Source organism: Mauremys reevesii, linkage group 3, assembly GCF_016161935.1.
Source record: "Mauremys reevesii isolate NIE-2019 linkage group 3, ASM1616193v1, whole genome shotgun sequence".
NCBI classification, from domain to species: Eukaryota; Metazoa; Chordata; order Testudines; family Geoemydidae; genus Mauremys; species Mauremys reevesii.
In genome coordinates, this window is record NC_052625.1 from 180,674,498 (window position 1) to 180,700,489 (window position 25,992).

The 25,992-nt window shown below is 41.1% G+C and overlaps 1 protein-coding gene across 8 annotated transcripts in view; it reads left to right on the forward strand.

Moving 5' to 3' along the window:
- Positions 1–25,992, forward strand: part of GREB1 (growth regulating estrogen receptor binding 1) — a 191,611-nt gene that overhangs the window by 65,718 nt on the left and 99,901 nt on the right. For 7 of the 8 annotated variants that reach the window (XR_005596082.1, XR_005596083.1, XM_039529835.1 and 4 more), the window contains exon 2: positions 710–799. The exons of the other annotated variant lie outside the window; for it this stretch is intronic. The gene's annotated coding sequence lies outside the window, so the exon portion shown is untranslated. The remainder of the gene's footprint in view (positions 1–709; positions 800–25,992) is intronic. 8 annotated transcript variants of the gene reach the window in all.

The following is a 25,992-nucleotide window of genomic DNA, read 5'->3' on the forward strand; positions in this document are numbered from 1 at the left end:
TTAGAGTAAGATTGAGAACTTTTGAAGATACATTTGGCCACATACCAAAGAATAGCCATGTTGTAATCTCAAAAGCATTCAGAGAAGACAGTAATGCAAATATACAGTAAACCTAATTTGAATTCAGTGTGCAATACTTATTTATCTAAGCCAAGAAATAATTTAAACTTATAAAAGTAAAGCTAAACTATGTTTAATTTAAACTGCTTAACAAAAAAATGCAGGTGTTAATCCTCCATGAAATGGATGACTGACAAAGCTGCATTTTGTCTGAGTAAAGCCAAGAAATTTAAGGGTAACACGTTTTTGAAGATCTGAAATAAAACAATTTTACGTGTACGTTTTTTCTTGATGTAAGAACTTTTATACCAAGTTTCAGCCCCAAGGTAATTTTGGAATTGTGAAGAGAAAGCTTTGAAATGGAGATATGAGTGAACTTGCACTAAAACAATACATGAGCCTAATATCACTATTGTAGGTTAACAAATTACACTTAAATTCAGTTTTATATAACAAAATCCTCAGTGTGCTGGGATAACATTACTCACTTGGATTGAGGTGTAAATTGAAAATAATGTTTTGGATTGATACATGATTCACCATTAATCATTAATATCGTAGGCTAGTAAAGCGAGAATGAAGAGCCTAAGAGATGCTAACATGCATGAGTGATCAAAGGGAAGCTAGAATGTTTGTGTTTTTTCTTTAGTGCTACAGTAACATTCCAAAGTAACTACTTGTTCACCACTTTGCCAGAATGTGTGATTTGGGAGGAAAGGTGCCAAGATCATGAATACCAGTAGGTGTCTGTCTATATCTCTCTCTATAAAAATATATTGTACAGGATAGTTTCAGAAAAAGTTAGGGAAAATGGAGTTGCATGTTATTTAGTATTCTACTTTATCTTCTGCTCATTTTCTCCTGTTGTAGTACTTAGTTCTCAGTTGGATCTATATCCTGCAAACATGAATAAGTTTAGATTTACTCAAGAGAATAGTCCTATTGAATGGAGTGGCATTAATTGGGTGCATAAAATCTAGCATGTGTATAAGTGTTTGTAGGACTTGGGCCTTTACCTTGGGTTAGCTGATGGTTAAATAGGCAGGATTCAAATTTTTATCAGAGGTGATACAAATATCATGTCTGATCTATGGATTGCTCTTTTGTTAGTTCCTCAGCAGAACACAGAATAGGTATGTCATGTCATGAATACACATTTTATGTGGGGGTGGGGGAGAAAATCAATAAACAGGAAAAAAATCCAGACTTTCCCTATGGCAAACAGGGGAGCCTGGCTTACAAAAGCCTGGTCTTAGCAGTGCCTCTACCTTTCATTATCTCAGCCGGACACCTCTTCAGAATTTTATACCGTAGGATTTTAGGCTTAGTCCTTTCCCTTCAGCCCCATCACCTGTTACTATCTTGCAATCTTACTTGGAAAAAAATCAAACACCTAAACTAAACAAAAATGCCGTTGTTCTGCTAGAGCCATCGTCTCTAAAACTTCTGCCAAAAACTGGAAACATTCTTCTTTAACATGATGTCCACCTTTTATTGTTTAGCTTAAGTTACTGGTGTGGAAGGAGAGCCTCACTCTGTGTGGAGGCACTCCCATGATAACTGTTCTAATGTCAACCTTGAGAGGCAGAATGGTCTAATAAATAGAGCCCTGGGAGTCAAGAACCTCAGTTTTTACTCCTGGCTCTGACAAGTCTATCCCCATTGCAATATATGCTGCCCAGGATGAGTCAGAGGAGCAGAGTCAGTGCTCTGCCTATTTCCCTCCCTTCCCATCCATTCATGTGAGGTGGGTTATGAACATAGGGGCTCTGCAGACCCTGCTTCCCTCAGCCTTATGCCCCCATACACTCTTGAGCTGGCACTCAGGCTGAGCCACAATCTAGCCCACAGATAGGTGTTTCCTTTCATTATTTAATAATTGTGTTTAGCCCTCATTATTGATCTAAAGGTCCTTTTGGAATTAATTTTTCCAGTTAATGCAGAGGATAGAAAATTGCATAGTCCTTTATTGTGCAGCACATTAAAAGTTGCACAATAAGGTTTACTGTAGATGGCCAAGTATCAACATTAACACCACAATAACTTGTTGCGTATGGAGGCAAGAGGTTGTCTGAAACAGGAGAGCATAATGTGTGACTAGTCTGATGCTCTAATCCATAGATGTATTGTTTTTATTCATATATGGGTTAAGTTTTCATTAATGACACTTACTCCTAATAGATACTTTGTTGACCATCCTGTCTGCAGTAATATATCCTATCTACAGAGACTCATGTCTCTGGGCTCAGATTTGTAGATGTTTTGAGATGATGATAATGATATTTGTTAAACTAAGGGAAAATGCCTCACGTTACCAACCTCAGTTTAGCAAGGCACTTAAGTATGTGCCTAATATTAAGTATATGAGTAGGCCCATTGACTTGATGGGCTTAAGTACCGTGCTGAATTGGGGTCATACTCCTCACTTTGAATATAAGCACCATTAAAATAGGGCTTAATGAATTTGATAAAACAATATATTTTTGTAAATCAGGGCATGATAGACCCTGACAACTGTGATATTCTTCATTTTCAGGGACATATGAGCTCTTTAGTACTGACACATACTATTCAACAAACCATATTTTTTATTACACACTGTGTACACAGAAGTATTAGAATTTGTTTAGAATTTTTTTAAAATTTGGATATTATCCCCTCGCATTTGCTTTAACAGGACTTCAGACTGAATGTTACTAATACCAGTACATATAGAGAGGTTGCTTTGCAAAATAGCTTTCTGAGACTATCTTTGTTTTCTAAGATCAGCTACATTAGAGCCTTATGGGGGAAAGGTGGTGTTAGGGCTAAGGAACTGGACTGGATCTGGGTTCAATACTGAGCTCTACCACACAGACTTTTCCTATGTGACCTTGAGCAGATCCTGCATATTTCCCTATACCTCCATTCCCCATCTATAAAATAGGGATAATTATTTTCTCCCACACAGGAGTATTTTGAGGATGATTGATGTTTGTGAGGCTCAGATACCACAAAGATGTGGCCATGTAGGTACCTAGATAGAAATGGCTCACATTCTTCAAGGAATGCTATAAAAATGCCTTCAAACTGATTACAGAATGGATCAGGTGTGGCATCAACTGTCTGCAAAATGGTATTAAAAGTATAGCTATGTTAGCGTGCTCTCCGATTCCTCCTCTTACACGCTTATCACGTTTTCATATTTGACTCCCCATGACTCTTCACTTCACTTCATTGCTACACAAATGCATATTAATTCTCAGTGTGTACTGATGAACAAAGTCCACTGCTGAACTATACCATCTGTAGAAAATGGCTGCATTAGAGGGTGTGGCTAGAAGAAATTGAGCTTGGATTTGAAAATACCAGCTAAAATGATACCTTGTCTCCTTTTCAAAAGATTTGTTTTTTTCCCCCAACAGTCTAAGAAGAAACCTTTGAGGAAAACCTGATGTCCAAGCTAAAGATCTTAAATTCCAGCCAAATATGCCAGAAGGCACAAGGGACCTTTCCTTCAGCATGGAGGAGTTTATAGAAAATAGGATAATCTCCAAAGAGAGAGGGTGAAAAACAAAAGATGCTGTACTACATAAACTTACATCTAGGTGGGGTTGCAACCTGATGTCAACTGAAAATCCTACAGCAGAACTGTATAAGCTCTCCAGCTCTGTGACACAAGGGGTACTTAACTTTAAATTAGTTTTTTTTCCATTGAGGATTGTTATCACTTAAATGCCCAGGTGCTTGAGAGATCAATGTAAATTAAAGCAAAGTGATCTTCAAATAACCTGTTTAATAATCTAGGAAAAAATCCCGAGAGCAGGTTTGAAAGAATTATAATAAGAGAAGCTTATCAAGGCATTTTTGTGATTATAGAGGCTCTTATCTTGTTTAGAATTTAGATGTGCACTGACTCTCTCAAGGCTGAATTGCCTTGTACAATTAACAGCTAGCATTGAACAAACACTGGTGATTTAACTGAGGCAGATGTGTCAGAGGTTCAGCCTGCTGATGTATTTATTTAGCTTACATCACATATTCATAGGGCCCTACTGAATTCATGATCCATTTTGGTCAATTTCACAGTCATAGGATTTTAAAAATAGTAAAATTCATGATTTCAGCTATTTAAATCTGAAATTTCACAGTGTTGTAATTTTAGGGGTCCTGACTCAAAAAAAGGAGTTGGGGGGGGGTGTCTCAAAGTTATAGTAGCGGGGTTGTGGTACTGCTACCCTTACTTCTGCGCTGCTGCAGGTGGCAGCACTGCCTTCAGAGCTGGCTAGCTGCAGTAGGGTTGCCAACTGTCTAATCACACAAACCCAAACACCCTTGACCTGCCCCTGCCCTGCCCCTTCCCTGAGGCCTCACCCTGCTCACTCCTTCCCCTTTCCATCCCTCTCTTGCTTGCTCTCCCCCACCCTCATTCACTTTCACCGGGCTGGGACGGGGGTTGGGGTCTGGGCTGAGCCTGGGGCAGGGGGGTTGGGGTGCAGGAGGGGGTGCAGGGTGCAAGTTCTGGGAGGGAGTTTGGATGCTGGAGGGGATTCAGGGCTGGAGCAGGGGATTGGGGTGTGGGAAGGGGTAAGAGCTCTGGGACAGAGTTTGGGTGCAGGAGGGGGCTCAGGGCTGGGGTAGGGGTGGGGGTGCAGGCTCTGGGAGGGAGTTTGGGTCCGTGAGAGGGTCCAGGGCTGGGGCGGGAGGTTGGCGTGTGGGAGGGGGTTAGGGGTGCAGGCTCTGGAAGGGAGTTTGGGTGCAGGTAGGGTGACCAGATGTCCCGATTTTATAGGGACAGACCCAATTTTGGAGTCTTTTTCTTATATAGGCTCCTATTACTCCCCCACCCCATCCCAATTTTTCACATTTGCTGTCTGCTCACCCTAGGTGCAGGAGGGGGTTCTGAGCTGGGGTGCAGGCTCCGTCCGAGAGGCGCTTACCTCTGGTGGCTCCCGGTCAGTGGTGCAGAGGGGCTAAAGCAGGCTTCCTGCCTGCCCTGGCCCTGCACTGCTCCCAGAAGCAGCTGGCCCATCCCTTCAGGGGAGGGGGAAAGGGAGCTCTGCACTGCCGGCGCCCACAAGTGCCGCCCCTGCAGCTCCCATTGGCTGCAGTTCCTAGCCAATGGGAGTTGCGGAGTGGGTGCTCGGGGTGGGGGCAGCATGCAGAGACTCCCTGCCCGTCCCGCCCCAGGAGCCACAGGGATGTGCCGGCTGCTTCCAGGAGGGATGTGCCCACTGCTTCTGGGAGTGACGCCGGGCCAGGGTAGACAGGGAGCCTGCCTTAGCCATGCTGCACTGCCGGACTTTTAGTACCTATAATCTGCTGGTTTGGCTTCAGTAACCTCCGGGAGATAGGGCCTGATTCCAGGAGACTCCAAGCAAAACTGGGAGGGTTGGCAACTTTAAGCTGGAGAGTAGTGACTGGTGGCTGAGAGCCCAGCTCTGAAGGCAGAGCTGCCATCAGCAGCAGCGCAGAAGTAAGGATGACATGGTATGGTATTCCCACCCTTATTTCTGCACTGCTGCCTGCAGAGCTGGACCCTCAGTCAGCAGCTGCCACTCTCCTGCTGCCCAGCTTTGAAGGCAGCGGTGCAGAAGTAAGAGTTGCATGGTATGGTATTGCTAATCTTCTGTGCAGCGCCTTCAGAGCTGGGCGCCTGGCCAACAGCTGCTGCTCTCCAGCCACCCAACTCTGAAGGCAGCACAGAAGTAAGGGTGGCAATACCACAGTCCCTCTAAAATAATCTTGTGACCCCCCTGCAAAGCATACAAAAGACCAGATTTAAAAGTGGGACACCAAATTTCACAGTCTGTGATGCATTTTTCATGGCTGTGAATTTTGTAGGGCCCTACATATTCAGAATCTATGTTTTCATTTAATAATAAAACTAAGTTTCTAGTCTTCATAGCTGCCCAAATAACGTTCCATAAATGAAGTGAGTGTATAACCAATGCAATGCTGTATTTCTGAGTCTGCAGCTAGCCTGGAAACATAACTCTCCCCCCACCCCATTAATCTCATTGTGGAACTAGCGCTGAAGCCTAATGATGACTAAATATCACCATTAACCATTTCACTGCTGCTCACTTCAGCAGATGGAATGAGGAAGAAGTGGGGAGTGAAGCTCCTGAGGAGAATTGCAGTTGGAAAGGAAATGTAGAAGGATGAGACACACAAAGAGAAAGGAGGATGGTGAATGGGGAGACAGAGAGCAAAACTTATGGTGGACCTTTAGGGCCTGTGTACACTGCAGCTGGGAGGTTTGATTCCTAGCTCAGGGAGACAGATTAGCGCTAGCTCATCTCGAGCTAGCACACTAATAATAGCAGTGTGGACATTGTTGAATGGGCGGAGGTGCAGGCTAGCCTCCTGAACTCGGACCTAGGGGGTCGGGCAGCCTTGGACTTGCTTGGCTAGCCCAAGCTGCTACCCCATTGCAGCAATATCTACACTGCTATTTTTAGCGAGCTAACTCAAGCTGAGTAGCATGCGTCTGTCTACCCAGGCTGGGAGTCACACCTCCCAAATGCAGTGCAGACATACTCCAAGGGACCAGTTTCCCATTTCAGAAAGCTGAATGCATCAATAAAGTACTGAACAAATAATAAATAGGAACGACTAAAAGTTCAGGAGCTGCATAAAGGCCACATTTCACCCTTGATGTCTATTCAAACTTCTTATCACTAGGGGGAGTTTTGCTGTGCATTGAGAGTGGCTCCTAGGTTTATACTGCAGCCCACAGGTCATTAAAAAGGAATTTGGCCCTTTTTGTAAAATGCGTTTGATACTACAGTACTAAGGCAATGTTACCTGTTAAATTGGCTATTTATTAGTAAATAGTTTTTCTTTTTCTTTGTTTCAATAAATGGAGACATTTTCTTAGGGTCGTTTGTCTGACCTTGCACCTAGAGCATTGAATATTAATCATTGAAATATTGGTCCCTATATAAACAAATATCATATTATCCAGTGATATTTGATCAATAGCTCCACCACACAAGTGTGTGTATTATATATATACACACATGAATCATTTCACACACCACTGAGATATAGCCACTGCTGGAGTGAAGCATAGCAGCTGCTTAATACCACATAGCAACATTATTGTGTGCCTCGGAGATCTCCTAAGATGATGATGACCCCTTAAATAGGATGTATCCAAACAGAATTATGATTAAAGTTTATAAAAAGACTTTGTGAAGGTTAAAAACATATCACTTAGGAGGAAATTCTGTATAATTTAATAGAGAATAAGCTTTCTATAGGAATTTTAAACTAACGTATAAAATTATATTACAGGGATATGGTTCTAAATTCTCTAGGATGGTTTAGTCCTCATGGTGACCTTTTTCTGACTGTGTATCTGGAGAGCCCTTACCCATTTATCTTTGTGATTCAATTTTCTTTGTGACTCAATATCGTGTCCTATTATTATTGTCTCCTGTTTTTGTTCAATCTCATTTATGTGGACAAATTTGTGGAGGACACCACACTTGGAGGGGTGCTAACATTTTGGAGAACAGGATTAGAATTCAAAATGACTGAGGCTAATTGGAGAATTTGAATTCAGCAAGATGAAATTCTCCAAAGACAAGTGCATAGTACTCCATTTAGGAAGGAATAATAAAGGGCACAACTGCTAAATGGGGAATAACTGGTAGTACTGCTGAAAATGATCTGGGAGTTATAGTGGTTCACAAATAGAATGAGTCAACAATGTGATGCAGTTGCAAAAAAAGGCTAATGTTATTCTGGCATGTATTAACAGCAGTGTTATATGTAAGACGTGGGAGGTGAATGTTCCATTCTACTCAGCACTGGTGAGGTGTCAGTTGGAATACTGTGTCCAGTTCTGGGCATCACACTTTAAGAAAGATGTGGACAAATTGGAGAGAGTCCAGAGAACAGCAACAAAAATGATAAAATGCTTAGAAAATCTGACATCCAAGGAAAGGTTTAAAAACTGTTTGTTTAGTATTAAGAAATGAAGACTGGGGAGGGGCTGACCACAGTCTTAAAATATGTGAAGAGCTGTTATAAAGAGGATGGTGATCAATTGTTCTCCATCTCCCCTGAAGGTAGGACAAGAAGTAATGGGCTTAAACTGCAGCAAGGGAGATTTAGGTTAGCCCCCGTCTACACTGGCAAGTTTCTGCGCAGTAAAGCGACTTTCTGCGCTGTAATTCCTGAGGTGTACACACTGCCAAGCCACTTAGTGTGCCGAAAGTGTGCAGTTGTAGCACTTTAAAAAAACCACCCCAACGAGAGGCATACAGCTTTCTGCGCTGGGGCTACAGCACTGTGGTGCCAGTATAGACACTGTGGTCGATTACAGCATGACTGGCCTCCAGGAGGTGTCCCACAATGCCTGTTCAAACCGATGACCAGAGAGATGAGAACTTTACTGCCTTGCCCTCGGGTGACCAACTGTCAGCCCCACCCATCCCATAAATTCCTTTGGAATTTTGAAAGTTAGGTAAAAATAAATAATAATTGGAGATATACCAATCTCCTAGAACTGGAAGGGACCTTGAAAGGTCATCAAGTCCAGCCCCCTGTCTTCACTAACAGGACCAAGTACTGATTTTGCCCCAGATCCCTAAGTGGCCCCCTTAGGGGCTGAACTCACAACGCTGGGTTTAGCAGGCCAATGCTCAAACCACTGAGCTATCCCTCCCCCCTTCCTGTTTGCTCAGTGATGTGTGCAGTGGCCTCAGCACATCTTTCCAGGTGGCCATGCCATCACCACGCACCAGATGATTCCTCGCTTGGAGCAATGCCAAGCTGCTGGACCGCATCAGCATTTGGGGAAGAGGAGGCTGTCCAGTCCCAGCCGTGGTCCAGCCATAGGAATTATGATACCTACGGACAGATTTCACGGTGCATGACAGAAAGGGGCCATGACCGGGACACATTGCAGTGCAGGGTCAAAGTGAAGAAGCTGCGGAATGCCTACCACAAGATGCAGGAGGTAAACCACCCCTCCCATGCTGCACCCACGAAAGAGAAAGAGATACTCTGTGGGATAGCTGCCGAAAGTGCACTGCTCCAAATACCGCTGCAAGTGCCGCAAGTGTGAACATGGTATTGCGCAGGCATCTGACAGAGTGAACAACGCACAACAGCGGTTTCCCTTCAGCACTCTCTGAGCGGCACTGTAACTGCTGGCTCTGTAACTCTGCCAGTGTAGACATGCCCTTAGGTTTTTCTAATATCTTTCTAACTATAAAGATGATTAAGAACTGGAAAAGGCTTCCAAGGGATGTTGTGGAGCCCCCGTCACTGAAGGTTTTTAAGAACAGATTAGACAAACACTATCAGGGACAGTCTAGGTTTACTTGGTCCTACCTCAGAATGGGGTGTGTATGTGGACTAGATGACCTGGTAGGTCTGTTCCAGCCCTACATTTCTGAGGCTATATGCTGTAGCTGTATATTCCAATGAAAGTCATACAAACATTGTGTGTTGCACCCCAAGACAGGAAACAAGACTTGTTGACTCAGGAGAAGTGGGTTCTATTGCCAGTTCTGCCACAGGCCTGCTGGGTGACCTTGGGCTAGTCACTACAACTCCCTGTGCTGCAGTTTCACTATCTGTAAAAATGTGGATAATGAGATACTGACCTGCTTTGTAAAGTGCTTTGAGATCTACTGATGAAAATTGCTATTTAAGAACCAGGCATTACGATTTTATTATTTACCATCTTCCATTTCCTCATCACTCACGACAGTGTGACAATCCTATGGCACTTTTCTGGGCAAAAGTTAAGGATGTTAGCGCTGGTGTTTTTGCTAAACTTCAATTGGGATATTACATTCTACCTTTGCAAAATTCTTCCAGTAGCTTTAATTGGATTGGCATCTGCCCTGTTCCACCCTCCCTTAGGTAATGGCCAAAGGGATTTCTACTGTATGTTTGCAAACAGTGAGGGAGACTTTGATTGGAAGCCAGGCCCCTGCTCTCCCACCTCACATTTGCAGTAGCAGTCACAGGGGCTTCCATCCCACCTAAAGAAGCAGGGGCAGCAGAATGGGGTCATCTTCCCTAATTAGGAATAGCAGCAGAGGTTTCCTCTTCACGCTAGAGAGATGGGGTATCAGTAGCCCCCCCCCCAGTACTAACTCCAGCAGCCAGGGTATGTTTGTTTGAGTAGGTGGGGGGGGGTGCACTGTGCTCATCTGCTACTGCCACAAAAACTCCTCTGCTGAGGTGTCATTGGCAGGGCCTTCTGGAGCAGTGGATCTTGGAGTTGACATCCATCTAAATTGGATAGGGCAGTTCACCCTTCTCAGGCTAAAACAACAGCTCTATCTGCAGGCTCAGGCAGATGTCTCTGTATTGGTTAAGCGCAGGCCACATTTTCAGACTCTTTGCAACCACAACAGCCAGAGATTTCTTCTCTATGTAATCACATGACTCCAGGGTCTGGGATCCTAGGCAGGGCTTTTTTGTTCCTATGTCTTAATCTGATCCTTCACTAGATAGATCTCTCTACCTATGTACTATTCTCTGCACACTCTAGTTCACTAGTTCAAAGCATCACTTTTCCTCCTCAGTGTTACTGAAATTGATTTCCCTTTCTATCTGCTTCTTGCTGTTGTGACATTTTGCCCCAGTCTCTTTTAGCATATGGAAGGGTCAGTCATAGCACCACTGCTCCTAAATATATTCCAATCTTGTTGTTTCTTCACTTGTTGCAACATTGAAGTGATGGCTCTGGAAGAGGGCTGAAAACATAGAATGCAGATGTCCTTTCACTAACTATAGTGGGCTCTGTCTGAACACAGTGGTCTAGATCCTCATTCAATTTCTGTACCTTTTGTGTTGCCTGAGTTTAAGGAGAGGAAATTCACAAGTGGGGTAAAACTACCACAGCCAGCTCCTAGCCTAACTGTCCCCTTCCTCCTGCCATAGTGGATGTGATGGGGTCAGCTGTGATCTGCTCCCCCATGACAATTCTCAGCTGATTTATGGTCCCTTGAATTAGGACCATAGCCAGCTGTCACAAGTAGATAGCATCCAAGGCGGGGGCAGCTTAAGAATCAAGGAGCTGTAACCAGCTCCTTGGCAGCTGCCCTCTTTGTCCTGCGCTGAGTGGATCTTGGCACAGGAGAGATTCTGGCCCTCAGTTTCAGACATTGCTCTCCTTGAAAGGAAGTAAGCTGGGTACTTTTTGATGCCAAGGTTTACCTCATACTTTGTTGTGGCCAAAGATAATGTGGGCCTAAATAGGATATAGACAGAGACCAGCTCTAGTGATTATGCCTCACTACTGTACTCTTAAATAGACTTTGATACATAGCAGAACTTTTTCTAGAGAATAATCATGTACGGTGGTGTAGCTATATGATGCATGTAATCCACACATCTTGGGCACACTTAAGGCATTTTATCCGTGTCCTTCCAAAATGAAGCTTTAATTAGGAGTTGTTTCTTGAAGGCCATCAGTAGTAGTATTTCATATTTGTATAGCAGGTTTCATGTCCAAAGCCTTTTCAAGCACTTAGCCAAAACCATTTCTGTGTGACTTCAATGGAGTTTGCAACAGCCTAGGTAAATAACTATCACTACCTATATTTTACATTAGGAGATGCTAAGGAGGACAGATGTAGTTACAGAAGGTAAATCACTTTCAGAGCTGGAATTAGAATTCCATATTTCCCTCTTCCCAATCTTGTGCTTAACCTCTGGACACACAGCTCTGCTTTTAACATTACACCATAGAGTTGGAAAATTTCCCCCGAAAGGTTCTGTGCAAGATAATGTGTAGCAAAAACCTAGGATAATCCTTTATAAATCTTTTAGTGATACAGAATAAGTGACTTGTGTATTAGACTGGGGGTACTTCAGGTATAGCATACACATTTGCATGACAAATAAATGTTGGCAGATGTGGGATAGTCACCCCTTTTCAGAAAAGGATTTTGCTCCTGTTAAAAAGCTGATTCCTCTTGTTATTACTGTTCCTAACATGGGAGTCATACAAGATGTGCAGCTGTGGTATCCAGCTGCATCATGCTGTACTGTACAGCTGTCTTTTCAGAATGCTGTTCCATTCTTTCATCTGATTGCAAGAGCTATGCTCTTCTTAAAAATCTTCCTTCTTGTTCCTACGAGACAGTTTTCCTGTAATGAGGACATACTGCTGAGTGTTAAAAATGTAATAGCATGAAAACTTGCCTAGCTTAGTACAAAAACATAACAGAAAAAACTAAGCCACTGAGTGTAATAATGGAATAAAAAAATCACATTGTAAATAATGAGATATTGTGCCACATCCTCATCATAACTCCATTGCCCATAGTGTATTTTTAATGATGGTATATTAGATCTGAAAGAGCCCTACCATTGTAAGCCCATCATCAAAGTAATACATTTATCATTTTCTTTTTTATTTTTGAGCTGAATTTCTTATGGTTGGTGTATGCCCAAATGTGGCTATTTTTTAAAAAATCTGTTCAGATTGTTTCAGTTATCTGAGCATGAGAAGATGTCTATTTTGCTTTTAAAAATAGCTGTCTGGACTTTTTTGTGTGCATGATTTCAAAATTTCACATGGTACATGTACTTAATTTGCAGAGACTAATGCTTGCTATGTTTAGTAAAAACTTCATTAAGGAATAATAATTCACTAGAGGCAATTTGAAGTTACACACTTTGAGTGTGCCATTTTCCTTAATATAATAGGAGCCTGATCCTGCAGCTTCTCAGTGACTTGAGTAGCTCAACTAAAGAAACTGAAGTCAGTGTATACTTTCAGAAGTAGTTTAAAAATAGGTCAAGACTAACCATTTGGGCTTTGCTGGAGTTGTTTTGCTTGATCTGGATCTTGCACTGGTCTGTCTTCTGCTCAGTCTACTCTGTCCCTTCTCATAATAACGTCTGAATAACTGATCAATAAGTTCCACAGTTGTTTCTATTTTTTCCCGATATGTGACAATATAAACAATAATCCCAAATACTCTAAAACTTTTGTTTAATGTAGCTGATTGAATGTTGCTGTGGGACATTAGCCTTTTCATTGCCTGATCTTTTGCATGTTTGGATTGCCAAACATAGCAGTCCTTCAAAGCATACATTTTGTTATGGTGAGGCTGCTTTCCACAGTGCTCCTACTTATGGTTAAACCAGCCCCACTATGGCAAATCTACTGCTACACCATGAAAACAATAGCCCTCAACAAGCCATTATTCCCTCAGCCCCAGACTTGCTTCCCCCACTCCAGCTACCCATCGTTCTGGTTTAAAGTCATATGCACCCTTGATTGGCTTCCCTCTTGGGAATCTGTGGTATCCACTGGGGCCTTGTCTACATAAAAGCTTGCACCAGCTTAACTAAATGTGTGTTTTTTCAAACCAATTGAGTCAAAGTGGTCCAAATTCAGGTGTAGATATTTTTATTTTGGATCAGGTTGTTACTATTAATCATTTGTATTACTGTAGCTCATAGGAACCCTAGTCAAATGTGACATATTTTGATTTAGATGTACCTTTTTTAAGGATTAAGCTAAATTGAAATAAGCCGCTCTTCAAATAGATTCCAAGGCCAGAAGGGAACATTATGATCATCTAGTCTGACTGCCTGTATAATGCAGGCTAGAGAACTTTTCTTAAATAATTCCTAGAGCAGATGATTTAGAAAAACACCCCTTCTTGATCTAAAACTTGTCAGTGATAGAGAATTCATCATTAACATTGGGAAATGTTTCAATGGTTAATTACGCTCATTGTTAAAAATGTACGTGTTATTTCCAGTGTGAATTTGTCTAACTTCAACTTCCAGCCATTGGATTTTGTTATACCTTTCTTTGATAGATTGAAGAGCCCATTATTAAATATTTGTTCCCTTTGTAGATAGTTATAGACTGTGACCAGGACACCCCTTAACCTTTGTTAAGCAAAATTGATTGAGTTCTTCAAGTCTACTGCTGTAAGGCATGTTTTCTAATCCTTTAATCATTTTTGTGACTCTTCTCCGAACCCTCTCCAATCCATCAACATCCTTCTTAAATTGTGGTCACCAGAACTGGACACAGTATTCCAGCAATGGTTGAATGAGTGCGAGGTATAGAGGTAAAATAACCTGTGTGCTCCTACTTGAGATTCCCCTGTTTATGCAATGGAATTTTCTCATTTTCTTCAAACCAGAAGAAGAGCAAAGTGCTACACTTAGGAAGGAATAATCAATTGCACAGATACAAAATGGGAAATGACTGCCCAGGAAAGAGTACTGCAGAAAAGGATCGGGGGGTTATAGTGGATTGCAAACTAAATATGAGTCAACAATGTAATACTGTTGCAAAAAAAGTGAACATCATTCTAAGATGTTTTAGCAGGAGTGTTGTAAGCAGGACATGAGAAGTAATTCTCCCACTCTGCTCAGCACTGATAAGTCCTCAGCTGGTGTACTGTTTTTAGTTCTGGGCACCACACTTCAGGAAAGATGTGGACAAACTGGAGAAAATCCAGAGGAGAGCAACGAAAAAGATTAAGTCTAGAAAACATGACCCAATGAGAAAAGATTGGGAAAAATGGGTTTGTTTAGTCTGGAGAAGAGACTACTGAGGTGGACATAACAGTCTTCTAGTATGTAAAAGTTTGTTATAAAGAGGAGTGTGCTAAATTGTTCTTCTTATCCACTGAGGATAGGACAAGAAATAACGGGCTTAAATTGCAGCAAGGGAAACTTAGGTTTGACATTAGGAAAAACTTTCTAACTGTAATGGTAGTTAAGCACAAACAAACTGGGGAGTTTGTGGCATCTATGTCATTGGAGGATTTTAAGAACAGGTTAGACAAACACCTGCCAAGGATGGTTAGATAATACTTAGTCCTGCCTCAGTGCAGGGGACTGGATTCGATAACCTATTGAGGTCCCTTCCAGTCCTACACTTCTATGATGCTATAAGAGAGAATGTCAAATGGGGGAAAATAGTGAGAGTAAATGATATTTTATTTCTCGCCAGCTGTTTTCCTGCTATGAAATTGGAAAAAATATTAACACTTATTTTTTAGAGGGTCATAATTCAGGAACTTCTTGTCCAATTCACTTTTAACTCTTCATAATAATTTTACATTGATCTCAGACCTATCCTACCAATTTTGTATTTGAAATCCATTTTTTGGTGAAATTGGAGATGAAGGGGTAAAATTGTGCTTATGTCATTTCATAGTATATTTTATAGTATACTACTTTTCTCGTCCATATTGACGGATGTGGCTGCCATGGTATTATAGCATCAAATTTTGGATGTGCAAAATATCGAGCTAAAAATAGACTTCACATACCACTTTGCAAAAAAACTCTGCCTCCACAGTTTGGCATCTAATCTTTGTGAAAAAGTGAAATTTTGAGGATTCAAACTGCATAGAGGAAAATTACATGAAAATGTTTTCACCTAGTTGGAAGTGTTTTTGCTCTGTTGAATTTTTACTTACTTGAAAAGTACAGTGAAAATAGCATGTAAGAAAACTGTTCATGTTATATATTTATTTTGTATCTGAGTCAGTTTGATTTTTAGAGTAGACATACAGGTCAAAATGGCTGTGTTAATTGTTGCAACCTCAGGAGGAGAAAATGAGAAAACGAATCTAAATTTTACCAATATCCATTGTTCTTCCAACTAAATGCCTTGTCTGTACATTTCAGCGTGTAATGAATACACACAGTCAGATTCTCCAGTCTAGTAAGACCATTTTATGCCATTTGTAAGCTGTGTAAATAGCAAATGGCCTTAAACCCACCAAATATTTCCCGTAGAGACACCCCCACATGTAAAAGGAACAAATTTGCAGATGATACTAAACTACTCAAGATAGTTAAGCCCAAAGCAGACAAAAAGATCTCACAATACTAAGTGATTGGGCAACAAAATGGCAAATGAAATTTAATGTGGATAAATGTAAAGTAATGCACATTGGAAAAAATAACCCCAACTATACATACAACATGATGGGGGCTAATTTAGCTACAACGAGTCAGGAAAAAGATCTTGGAGTCATCGTGGATAGTTCTCTGAAGATGTCCATGCAGTGTGCAGAGGTGGTCAAAAAAGCAAACAGGATGTTAGGAATCATTAAAAAGGGGATAGAGAATAAGACTTAGAATATATTATTGCCCTTATATAAATCCATGGTACGCCCACATCTCGAGTACTGTGTACAGATGTGGTCTCCTCACCTCAAAAAAGATATTCTAGCACTAGAAAAGGTTCAGAAAAGGGCAACTAAAATGATTAGGGGTTTGGAGAGGGTCCCACACAAGGAAAGATTAAAGAGGCTAGGACTCTTCAGCTTGGAAAAGAGAAGACTAAGGGGGGATATGATAGAGGTATATAAAATCATGAGTGATGTTGAGAAAGTGGATAAGGAAAAGTTATTTACTTATTCCCATAATACAAGAACTAGGAGTCACCAAATGAAATTAATAGGCAGCAGGTTTAAAACAAATAAAAGGAAGTTCTTCTTCACGCAGCGCACAGTCAACTTGTGGAACTCCTTACCTGAGGATGTTGTGAAGGCTAGGACTATAACAATGTTTAAAAAGGAACTGGATAAATTCATGGTGGCTAAGTCCATAAATGGCTATTAGCCAGGATGGGTAAGGAATGGTGTCCCTAGTCTCTGTTTGTCAGAGGATGGAGATGGATAGCAGGAGAGAGATCACTTGATCATTGATTCACTCCCTCAGGGGCACCTGGCATTGGCCACTGTCGGTAGACAGATACTGGGCTAGATGGACCTTTGGTCTGACCCAGTACGGCCATTCTTATGTTCTTTTCTTAATATTGTCACCCCAATCTTTCAACAATCATGAGTCAGGCCTCCTAAAATTGTGATAGGCTCAACAATTATGAGGTTTAAAAAATAATGAATTTGGGGTCTTTGTCATTTTTTTTTACCCTTTTAGTGTTCATGTTTTTAAATTTTTCTGCACAATGACAAGGGCAAGAAACTTTCTTTTTAAATGAAAGCTGAGACACTCCCATAATCACCTGACTCCAGGAGTTGGGACTTTATGAAAAACAACAAATATAATGAAACCCATGATAAAATCATGAGAGTTGACAACACTGTGAGAATCTCTGCTGGCATAGTTGTTTCCTATGCCATCTGCTCATACCCTACCCTGTTGGAAAGGCAGGGGTGGGGGAGTTGAGCTTAGGTAGGAATGATCCTTTGCCAGAGCTAGCAGGCTCCTCCTGCCCTAACTTACTCCAGATCCAGGCATCCCTGAACCAGGTCACAACTGGCTCCCTACAGTTACCTCTCTCCACTGCATCTGAACCAATGTGTAAGGGTGGAGTAAGAGGTCATATTACCCTCTGCAAATAAATGTTTGGTCTTCCCTGATCTTGAAGGAAATCATCTAAAAAGAGAAATCCCATTGCTTACTTTAGGGCCTGATTCTGAGAGGTGCTGTTGTGCTGAGTGTTTGCAACTCCCATTGAAAGCATAAGGATGGCCACACTGAGTCAGACCAATGCTCCATCTATCCTAATGTCCTGTCTTCCAACCGTGGCCAGTGCCAGATGCTTCAAAGGGAATGAACAGCACAGGGCAATTTATGGAGTGATCCATTCCCTGTCATCCAGTCCCAGTTTCTGGCAGTCAGAGGCTTAGAGACACCCAGAGCATGAGGATATGTCCCTGACCATCTTGGCCTATAGCCACTGAGGTACCTATCCTCCATGAGCTTATCTAATTCTTTTATGAACCTAATTATTCTGTTGGCCTTCACAACATCCACTGGCAGTGACTTATACAACTGGAGTTATGATTGTTTAGTACCTCTTTTTTTTTTTAAGAGTATTTCAAGCTAAATTCTTCTGGTTGATGCTTACCACTGTGTGGAAGGAGGGTCAGATTTTTTTTCCCCACCTTCCTCTGCAGAATTGGTTGCAGGTTTCTTGCTAGCTTCATCTGGTATATCTCATGAAATCAATTTCCCGCCATTGCAGGGGTCTCAGGCTTTGATGCACCTTGGTCCCTCTTATTCTCTGCCTGTGACACAATAGTTTAATCTCTGGAGGGCTGTAATACTGTAGTCTAATCCAGATTATTGGGTTCACTGCAATTGGATGGGGTTTAGTGGCTTGTGATATGTAGGAGGTGACACTAGACAATCTGGTGGTCCCTTTTGACCTTAAACTTGATGGCTGTATGACAACGCAGGAACTGTAAAGAGAGTAGGAACAGAGAAAAGAGGGAGAGTCTAAAACCAGGTAATTGGGATCCAAGCTGAGAGAAACTGGGAGGTTTACAGAGCTCTCAGTTTCTGAGGATGAATCAGCATGGGTCTAGGTAATGTCTATCCTACAAGAACTACAGTGGTACAGCTGCAGCGCTACAGTTGCACCAGTGTAGTGTAGATGCTTCTTATATCTATGAATGGAAAACCCCCTCCATTGATATCAGAAGCATTTACACTACACTGGTGCAGCTGTAGCGCTGCAGTTGTGCCACTGTAGTGCTTGTAGGGTAGACATAACCGTAGTAAATCAGGCCTTAAGTGGCTTCCCAGTGCTCTTGCATTAGACCCCTGACCAGCTGATCAGACAGAACCATTTTAACTGGACACAAATGTCAGAACAAAACATTGAATCAAAAGTTAGTAACATGGTATCCGATGAGTTAAAAAAAATTATTTTAAGGGGATGAAAAGTCAACAATAAAAGAGTAGGAAAAAATGGGAAACTAAAATATATTTAGATCCCAATCACACAATGAATTCCCTGAGCAGAGGATCCCTATGAGATAAACCCCATGTGGCAGCTTGGGTCTATCTGTGTGGATCCTCTTGCAGGAACAGGGTCTTGGCTTGCGAGAAAATATTCCCCTAAAACATTGTAAAGGACATCTGAGTTCACATAATACACTGGTGTGTGTAATGGCCATGGATAGTGCATTGATGGTTAAACACATTCTAGAATGCTTTGGCCATTTGTAATGCAGTTGTAAAAAGTAGACAAACATTTAAAGGAGCAGGCACTTTTGCTTTTAATTTTCTAAAGGACAAAATAATGTCAAGCTACCAGTTATTTCTTTCTTTGTCAAACAGCAGGAGCGTGTTTTTTTCTGGAGATTTTTGATGGAAGAGAGGTGGCATTTCATGCCATTAAACTTTTTTCCACCCCGTGCCCTTTGGCTTCTTTCTGTAGCTTTTCACATACAATGGAGCTCTTTAATGAATCATGATTCAGAACCCAGGCAGCTGGGGTTTGAAACTTTGACCTGGCAGTTTCCTGACACACCACATATTCTGCTTTGAAAACCCTCACCCTACCTCTTGAGAACCCCTGTCTTACAGGATGCAGCACAGGCCCTTCAAAAGAAGTATTCACATTCTTTTTCCTATTGGGGAATTTGTGGAGACAGCATAACCCAGGGGCAGACAGGAAGTGTAACAATTCAGAGCAATGCTTCCTCCCCAAACCCAGTCATTGCACAAAGACTCCTTCCCTACAAGAGTTTTGAGCATCCTTTCTGAGCAGCCTCCTGCTGGTTTAGGGCCTGATCCAACCTCTGTTGAAGTCAATGGAAGTTAGATTGGGTCTGTACTAGTGAAAGATCATTAATGGAATTCAGACTTGGATACCTGCATGATAGAGCTTTGACTGCAGGTAGATTCTTTGAAAGGGTGATACAAGAAATTCTCTTGAGCATGGTGAGTTTCAGCCCCAAGCAAGTTTATTTTTCCCTTCTTCTTTTTATTTTAGGTAAGCTGTAGATTTATAAATAACCCTCTGAACAAATTGTTTTAACTGTGAAGAACAGAGACTCAGTAGAGCTACAGTGCAATAAAATAGGCACTACCCTAGCTAATTTTATTATCATGTGCTTTAAGATGGACCAATTCTCTTAGGGAAATAGCTTCCCAATAGCATCATAAATCGGTATTTAGTAGGCTCCAGTGCCAGCTTCTAGAGCTAAAGTTGAGCTAAAATAAAATACAGACATCAGAAGGCTGGAGGCAGTAGAGATGAGTTCTTCGCAAGTTGGCAGATAAAAAGTGGTATGATTTTAAGACAAATGAAGTTAGAAAGAGAGAAGGATGTGAAATCGGCATACAGGATTGTCTGTGATAGAAAAGATTACGATGATGGGGACACTGCAGAAGACAGCTGATAGGATGAAAAAGAAAAAATAATGCATGCACAACCAAGGTCAGTCAGACCTAGAGGCTGATTACCGACTAAATGGTGGCACATTGTATATGGGGACTTGATCAGGTTGGTTTTAATGGAGGAACAAGCCATGGCCGAGAATGAATGGTGATGCTGTACTGCTCCCTGTGTCCGCAAAAATGCTTTGAGATGAGAAGAAGAAAATAAAAAGCAAACAAATTGGGTTTGTGCATCGTTGATTCCTTTGCTATACAAAGAAGGCATAACTTTTAAAGTTTGTTTTTTCCCGTTTGAACAATGTTAGGTCTGATGTTCCTTGTTTTTTTTCTAGAAAACTGGTTGGAAGTCTCAGATGTGTACTCTGAGCTATTTCAGCCCATATGTGAAAGGGAGCATGTGGGGGAATCGTTCAGAAAAATTGAGCATTTTGCGTGAAATGGAAGTGAACAAAAGCAAACTGTTTAAAAAAATCTGAATAAAAAACAACTTCCTCTTTCACTTAATCAACTTCCATTGCATGAGATCTCTGATGTTATAATCCCACTAGTGCTGCGGTCATCCATAGAGTCTTCCAGGAAAAACAGGCTGGATGAGACCTACATTTCTATTGCAGACAACAAGGAGGAACCTTCCTCCCCCACATCCCTTCTATGACTTTAAAAATCAAAGAGAAGAAAGAAAGGACACATCTCCCTTCGTCCTCTTTTTTAAATTATTATTAAGGAAAAAAGAGAGAGACTTTAAAAGTCTCTCAATTAAGGATCACCAGGCTGTGAGCCCTTTACTCTCACTGAGTAGTCCTTACTTCAGGAATGGCCTTGTTGACTTAAATGAGGCGACTTAAGGAGTAAGATACTATTCTGTCTGTGTGCGCCCAAAATTGGGCCCTTAAATCTGGTTGCAATTCAGTTTCCATTTTACTCCCTTGTGTTCATGCCCTTACAGCTTTCCAAAGCATTCACCTGGAGCACTGAAATCTGCCATGTTTGGTTTGAATTTATAAATTGTACAGTTTTTAAAATGGGATAACTTTTAAAAACAAAATTCTTCTTGTGTGGGCTTCCTGAATCCTGTGTCCCTCCCCTCCCCCTTAGCCCTCCACATGCCAGTGGAGCAGCCTCAGTTCTGCCGCTTTCAGGGCCTTCCTTGCACGTAGAGGAGGATTTGTCATTTAATCCTTTGAGTGATGCACAATGGCACTGATATTTTCAAGGGTCCACTGTTATTCTATCTACCTGCTTCAACTGTTTATCTATAACCCTGCCCTGTGCTCATAACTGTAAACCATGACTGCCTCCATATTGGTCTGTTCATTTTTATTCTGACAAAGCTTTTCTGTTTTTGTTTTTGATGATATGGTTCCAGTACTGTAAACACTTACACATGGGATTACTCACATATCTAAGCATTTGCAGGATCAAGGCCTATACTTGCATCAGCATGGGGAACTCCAACTGATAACTAAGAATTTAGGCAGACTAGAAGAATGAGTGCCCATTATGTAGCAGCTCTGAAGGGGATTGTAGAGGAGATTCTTTTCTTAAATGTTTATTATGCATATATTATACTTTAACTGAAAAGTATTATGTAAATGTTATTTTAATTAATGAAAATAGGTAGGAATGCCAGCCAAAAAATGAAGTAATTCATAAAAGGTTTGGCATCATCAAGAGGTTTGACCCAAAGCCCATTGAGATCAAGGGGAAGGCTCCCACTGACTTCAGTAGGTTTTGGATCTGACCATTAGTAACTATGTGTATTGCAAATTAATTAGGAAATGGTAAATGGCAGGAGAACAGGAAGCTGATTTCAACCAACTTTGTTGCTTGTGGAATATATCTTGTGAAAGCCTTTTGGCTGAAACATTGTTATTTTGTGAACACAGCCTCATTTAATAAATATATGTTTAATTCTCCTTAATGGCTTCATCTGTATTTGGAGCTCACTGTAATTTAGGAACTGTGGGTGAAATTCATTGAGGTTGATGGGAGTGTTGGCAATATATTTAAATGGGGCCAAGATTTCACCCTGTGTCAACTGGAAATGTAATGGTGTTGCCCAGCTACTGCAGTTTGTGGATAGAGATGAATGAAGATTTTCTGTCAGATTTTTTTTTTTTAGTGGCCCTATATTTGTTGTTTTCAAATAGGGCATGGGAAAGTTAGTATTTTTTCAACAAAACTACAGTCATTTCAATTAAATTGGCATTTAAAATAAATATTTCACATAAAATTTACACAGAGGAAAGATGGTTCAGTGGTTAGTGTGTTAGCCTGGGAGTTGGGAGATCTGCGTTTCATTCTCTACTTTGCCAGAGACTTCCTGTGTGACATCTGTAAAATGGGAGTAGCAGCTCTTCCCTACCTCACAAAGGTGTTGTCAGGATCAACACATTAAAGACTGTGAGATGCTCAGCTACTGTGGTAAGTGGGCCACGTCAGTACCTCAGATTAGGGTGGAAGATGTTTAAATTTTTGGCACCCAATTTGAGACACATTAAAGAGGCCTGGTGGGGTGTCTCAGTTTCAGTACCCAAAATCACTAGTTATTTAAAAAAGTTAAGCACTTAAAATTTTGAATATAATTGACCAAATATCAGAAAATGAATTGAAGAAAAATGTGATTTAAACAAGATAAATTAAAGAGATTACAAAAGTATGTTCAGGTGTGAAAGAAACTCCTATCTGTTAAAAAGAGGAAAGTTCTTTTAATACCCTAAATCAATTTGGATTAGAATCTGTGACATTTATGCCTCCGCTCATTAGTTGAGTTTCTTGGTGCATGAAAAAGAAGCCTCAGTTTCCCATCAGTAGGAATGGAGAGACATTTCCTCACTTCATAGGAGTGTTGTGAGGATAAATACATTAAAGATTGTGAAGTGCTCAGTTATTACAGTAATAGGGACCTTGCAAGTACTTATAATAGATAATAGTGGGATGTTAGCGACACTATAGTTAGTAAGAACATAAGAATGGCCATACTGTGTCAGACCAATGCTCTAGCTAGCCCAGTATCTTGTTGTCTGACAATGGCTGGTGCCAAATGCTTCAGAGGGAATGAACAGAACAGGGCAATTTATCAAGTGATCCACACCCTGTCATCCTGTCCCAGTTTCTGGCAGCCAGAGGCTTAGGGACAACCAGAGCATGGGTTGCATCCCTGATCATTGCAGCTAATAGCCATTGATGGAGCTATCCTCCATGAACGTATCTAATTCTTTTGTGAACCAGTTATACTTTTGGCCTTCACGACATCTCCTGGCAATGAGTTCCTCAGGCTGGCTGGCTGTCACGTGACGAAGTACTTCCTTTTGTTTGTTTTAAACCTGCTGCCTATTAATTTCATTGGGTGAGCCCTGGTTTGTGTGTTATGTGAAGGGGTAAATAACATTTCCATTATTTGCTTTTTCCATACCATTCATGATTTTATAGACCTCTATCATAGCCTTAGTCATGTCTTCTCTAAGCTGAATAGTCCCAGACTTTTTAATCTCTCTTCCTGTGGAAGCTGTTCCATACTCTTAATCATTTCTGTTGCCCTTCTCTGTTCTTTTTTTCAAATTCTTATATATATATATATATATATATATATATGAGAGAGAGAGATGGGGAAGCAGTATTCCAGGTGTGGGCATACACTGGATTTATATAGTGGCATTATATTTACTGTCTTATTATCTATCCCTTTCCTAATGGTTCCTAACATTTATGGTTAAAGTTGAATCTAGCTTACTGCCTAACAGTTGGTTTTTGCTTAAATAGATATTACTAAAATAAACTGGAGGTTCCCATTTTTGCAGGGAATAACACAGAAGAGAGACAAAGGAAATTCACTTTCCAGAAAACTTGGTGGGACAAAGTCAGAACCATTAACTGCTATAAGAATATTAATAATTCTGCAGGCCTTTTTTTTTTTAAATGGGCTATTTGGGCATTTACATTAGATTTCATTTCTGTATTTATTTGCCTGTGCACAGTATGACTGAAAAACCTTTGATTTTGTTTTTGTTTAATTATTTAGAGCAGGGGGTTCTCAAACTTCATTGTGCCACGACCCCCTTCTGACAAAAATTGCTACATGACCCCAGGAGTGGGGACCGAAGCCTGAGCCTGCCCAGACCCCGGGCAGGGGGACCAAAGCTGAAGCCCCAAGGGCTACAGCTTCAGCCCCAGGCCCCAGCAAGTCAAACCCCGGCCCTGGCGACCCCATTAAAACAGTGTCGTGACCCACTTCAGGGGCCCGGCCCACAGTTTGAGAACTGCCGATTTAGAGTATTCACAGAAGTCACTACCCACATGTAATATAGGTAGTGAAAAAGTGATTGTTACTGTCTCAAGAGTGTCCCAATACTGTACTGGGAAAGTGAGCTTTTTCCCCCCCTTGGCATAGTCGAACCAGTTATAAAACAATGTGTCTGATTAATAATGCATTCTGTTGAAAAGGAATGGGCGGTTTGCTTAAGTATGATTCATCATTGTCTGGTACAATAATTATAAGTCTTTTGGTTGCTTTTAGGTCAGAATGACCCTGTTTATTATAATTTTTTCAATGTTGGAGTCCTATGCAGTGGGTGTTTAAAGAGTTTTGCAACAGATACCAATTTATTGGCTTCACTGGTTTTTAGTAAGTATGTAACAGCCCGTATTTTCTTTCTGGTATCCTTTTTCATGTGGCACTGGAATGCCAAATTGCTTTATAAAACTTTATATTTTTATTTTTTGTTACAAATATCTATGATAAGAGATTTCACAATATTTTAATAAAGTCCTTCTTACTTTTCAGTAGTCTGGAGAAACAGAGTACTTGCATCGTGCATCTGTCCTGACACACAAAGATTGGGGTGCAACTAACACTGTCATAGAATCATAGCACTTAAGATCAGAAGGGACCATTATGATCATCTAGTCTGACCTCCCGCAAGATGCAGGCCACAAAAGCTGACCCACCCACTCCTGAAATAATTCTCTCCCTTGACTCAGCTGTTGAAGTCCCCAAATCCTGATTTAAAGACTTCAAGTAGCAGATAATCCTCCAGCAAGCGATCCCTGCCCCATGCTGCGGAGGAAGGCGAAAAACCTCCAGGGCCACTGCCAATCTACCCTGGAGGAAAATTCCCTCCCGATCCCAAATATAGCGATCATGTGGTTTAAATACAGAAAAGTAATATACTATTACTGTGAGAATGTACTATGTGGTTTTATAATATACTTTCAGAGGATGGGTCTCCAATCGCTTTACAAATAGTGATTCACAACATCCATATGAGGTCACTACGTTTTTTTTTATTCCCATTTTGCAGAAACTACTGATCAAAGAAGTTGAATAACTATCCCAAGGTCACACAGGAATTCAGTGGCCCAGCTGGGACTAGAACTCCTGACTCCTGGGCCTGTACTCTAACTATTAGGCAACCCTCCTCCCACACAAAATTAGTGTTCATCCATAACCTAATTAGAGATTTAGATTTGATAGATTCAGTCCCCTATTTTCTATGTCCTCCATTATCATAGTTTCTGAAGCATGACATGATCTTTAACATAGTTATTTTCACAGCACCCCTGTGAGGTAGGGAAGTACAATTTCCCCCATTTTACAGCTGGGTAACTGGAGCTTTTGTATGGTTGGATAGAACGGATACCTCCATTTTTACACACTCTCTCTCTCTCTCTCTCTGTCTCTTACTTTAAAGGGAGAAAAATGATGATACAATGTGAAAGCAATTTGTCCTATATGCTAAAGCAGAATAAAATTAAAGCCTGTACAATATTTTGATCCCAGTATAGGCTTTGGGCAGTATTGTGTATATAGTGTAACCAAGCAGCATC